The sequence below is a fragment of the Lynx rufus genome, unplaced genomic scaffold, assembly GCF_022079265.1.
Source record: "Lynx rufus isolate CCGP_SWC_20201006 ecotype Redwood Valley unplaced genomic scaffold, mLynRuf1.p SCAF_6, whole genome shotgun sequence".
In the NCBI taxonomy this organism is placed as follows: Eukaryota; Metazoa; Chordata; class Mammalia; order Carnivora; family Felidae; genus Lynx; species Lynx rufus.
In genome coordinates, this window is record NW_025814878.1 from 22,388,234 (window position 1) to 22,392,136 (window position 3,903).

The following is a 3,903-nucleotide window of genomic DNA, read 5'->3' on the forward strand; positions in this document are numbered from 1 at the left end:
GTGGTGATTCCTTCGCTCTGCTCCAGCTTCAGAAGGAGAGAGGGGACTGGGAACTGGAGACTGTCTCTGGGCAAGGCTGGGCCGGGTGTGCTCTGTGCTGAGGTCCCCTAGTTAGTCATAGGCTTGAGAAACTTGAATGGCCCCAAAGGGGAACTCACCAGAGGTGGATGCCTTTGACTGTTGAGCCTCTTACAGCCTGGTTGTTTTCCTCACTGCTGAATGAACATACAGTCTATGATAGGAAAGTCATAACGCCTCAGCCCCCAAAGACAGAGGTTTGGGTAACCCTGAGCCTGATTACCCTGACCCTTCGTGAGTTCACTCTGAAAACCTCACCACTTTTGGTGGGTGTTCATCAGGCACTAATTTATGCATAGGCTTTTCCCACAGTGCAGCAAGATGGAAATATCTTTTACTGTCAGGCATATAGTTAAAACTGCAACATTCTTGCAGGGACGTAGGATTAGCTTTGAGGCCACTAGAAAATGTTACATACCACTGCACTACACCTGAGACCTGTATCTATACAAGGTATTGGAAAACTCCGTGTGCCAGTCCAACAGCTTTATGATTTAGGATGTGAAATGGACGGAATGTCAGGGAATCGGACCTGTACTTACAGGCCATAAATCTATGTGGAAAAAAAATGCTTTTGTTACCCATAAGCTGGCACATGACTCCTGATATTAGTGTGGGTGTGACATATTTTCACTTCAGTGTTGAATAAATTATCTTATCAGTACTGGCAGAGTAGAAAAATGACTTATGGCAATTTAAATGTTTACTCAGGGGTGTCTTCTTTATGTGTTCCAAACTTGAAACAAACATAGTACCTAAAACCTTCACAAAGATTTAAAAACCCCAAGAAAACACTAGTTATGAATCATTTTCGTTAAAGTGACCATTTCTTCTTTAAAAAATGCTAATTCTAGGGGCGCCTGGGTAGCTCCGTCGTGGGTTAAGCGTCCGACTTCCGCTCAGGTCATGATCTCGCGGTTCGTGGGTTCGAGCCCCTCGTCAGGCTCTGTGCTGACAGCTCAGAGCCTGGAGCCTGCTTCACATTCTGTGCCTCCCTCTCTGTCTGCCCCTCCCCCACGCATGCTCTGTCTCTCTCTCTCTCTCAATAATAAATAAATGTTAAAAAAAAATTTTTAATGCTACTTCTATTCTATTCTACACTTTGCATCATCAAAACAGATAAAAGGCAAGTATTCCTTGATAAATCCCCATTTGTTAACTTGGCTTTCATAACATAGTAATGCTGTTGCTGATGAGACTCTTGTAGCTCCGCTTCATCAGGAGGTCCTGTTGTTTCTACTTTGAAAACAGGGCTGCGAGCTGCCCGCCCCCCTCCCCATCTCCATATCTACAGCCAGCATCTGGGGGCAAGCCCATCCTTCCTCACTAAGACTGCTGTAATGATGGTCTTGCCAGTCCCTCTAGTTCTGTTCTTGCCCCCATCGGATCTTTTCTCCCCCCAGTAATGAAGTAATCTATTTGAAAGGTAAATAGGCTCAGGGCATCCCCTACTGAAAAGGCTTTAATGCTTTCCCACTGAATTTCAAATGTAATCCAGATTCCTTCCCAGGGCTCACAGAGATGGGGGACTCTAGTGCCTTTGTACTTCAGTTTCATCTTGGCCACTCTCCTCTTCCTCACTTTTTTCCCAAACGCACCGGTCTTTTTCTTTTTAATGTTTATTTATTTATTTTTGAGAGACTATGAGCAGGGGGAGAGGCAAAAAGAAAGGCAGGGTCGCGCTGTCAGTGCAGAGCCCGACGCGGGGCTCAGACTCACGAACCATGAGATGGCGACTGGAGCGGAAACCAAGAGTCAGTAGCTTAACCGACTGAGCTACTCAGGCACCCCTCAAACACACTGGCCTTTTGATCGTTCCAAGGAGCTCTCTTTTGGGATGACATTTTTCCTATCTCAGGGGCCTTTGCCTGCCCTCCCAGCCCAAGCTGGCTCCTAAGACCCTATCTGAGTAGGTTCTGTGACCCACTGCTCCAACCTTGTTCCCTTTCATAGCCTGATCACCAAATTTACGAGTACATGTTTGTTCATTCGGCCACGAGTACATTGTTAACGTTGTCCCTCTTCTTTCTAGTCTGGGAACTCTAGTCAGGAGCACATCTGTATTCACCACGAGATATCTACATAGTAGCCCCTGTATTCATTTCCTGGGGCTTCCTTAACAGAGTACCGCAGCATGGGTGGCTTAAAACAACGTTTATTCTTATGGTTCTGGAGGTAGAATTACAAAACCAAGGTGTTGGCAGGGTTGTGCTCCCTCGGAAGCCTCTAGAGGACATTGCTTCTTTGCTTCTTTCAACTCCTGGTAGTCCCAGGCATTGCTTGGCTGGTAGAGCATCACTCCAGTCCTCCATTTGCAAAGAGCGTTCTCCCTGTGTCGCTGTGTCTTCATATGCTCTTGTAAGGACACCAGTCATATTGAATTAGGAGTCCTCTCTACTCCAGTATGATCTCACCTTAACTACTTAACTGCTTAAGTTACCTACTTAACTACTAAGGACTTCAGTATATCTTTTTTTGGGAGAACACAATTCAACTTGTAATAGCACCTAACCAATATTAGTTGAGTGAATAAATAAAATGACGACTGAACCGAAATTTCTCATCAATATAAGAGGGACTGACTACAGTGTATTCTGTATAGGAGACAAAGAGCTAAAGCCCAAGGCCAAAGGAAGATACACATATTTCTACATCTTTAAGTGTTACTGTGGTTTCAAATTGATAGAGGGGATGTACTCAACAACTAAAAAGACACCAGAATAGACTCAAACACAGCCTTCTAAAAATCTGTTTTTCTGGTCACCATACGTTGTCCAGGGATTGTGTCAAAGCAGAAATAGAGTTCCTGGGGTGCCTGGGTGGCTCAGTCGGTTAAGCATCCGACTTTGGCTCAGGTCATGATATTCCTGTTCATGAGTTCAAGCCCCATGTCGGGCTCTATGCTGACAGCTCAGAGCCTGGAGCCGGCTTCGGATTCTGTGTCTCCCTCTCTCTGGGCCCCTACCCTGCTTGCACGCTGTCTCTCTCTTTCTCTCTCTCTCTCTCTCTCTCTCGCAAAAATAAATATTAAAAAAAAATAGAATTCCTATTTGCATTCTGCAGGATCAGATATGGACAGAAATAAAAGAAAATACTCTGAAAGGAAAAGGAAAAGGGTTTCCTACTACAAGGTGTGGTGGGATCTAAAGAAATTTACTGACTACGTAAATATCAAATATTTATTAAAACTTAAATTATTTTATATATGAACATAAGATAATATGTGTTTTCTCATCAGTCTTCTCTTTGTTTAAATTCAGATAAGGATTAATTTGCAAAGAGGTAGCAGGTGAGTGAGGAGGTTAAGAGTATGGGTTCTAAACCCAACTCCTCCACTTACTAGCTAGGTGAACTTGTGCAACTTAATTTCTCTGTGCCTCAGTTTCCCCATCTGTATTATGGAGATGATAATAAGGGTACCTTCCATAGAGCTGTTATGAGAATTGTATGATTTGGTTGTATAAAGCACATAGAATTGTGTCAGCTACATGGTAAGGATTCAATAAATGTTAGCTACTATTTTCATTATATGCTAGCCATTTGCTCACTTCAACTAAATACTATGACATATAAAGGTTTTCGTATTTATTATATTTTTTAAAGTCTTATGCAGGGCCACCTGGGTCACTCAGTCGGTTGAGTACCCGACTTCGGCTCAGGTCATGATCTCATGGTTCATGGGTCCGAGCCCCGTGTCAGGCTCTATGCTGACAGCTCAGAGCCTGGAGCCTGCTTCAGATTCTGTGTCTTCCTCTCTCTCTGTTCCTCCCCTGCTCACACTCTGTCTCTCTCTCTCAAAAATAAATAAACATGAAAAAATTTTTA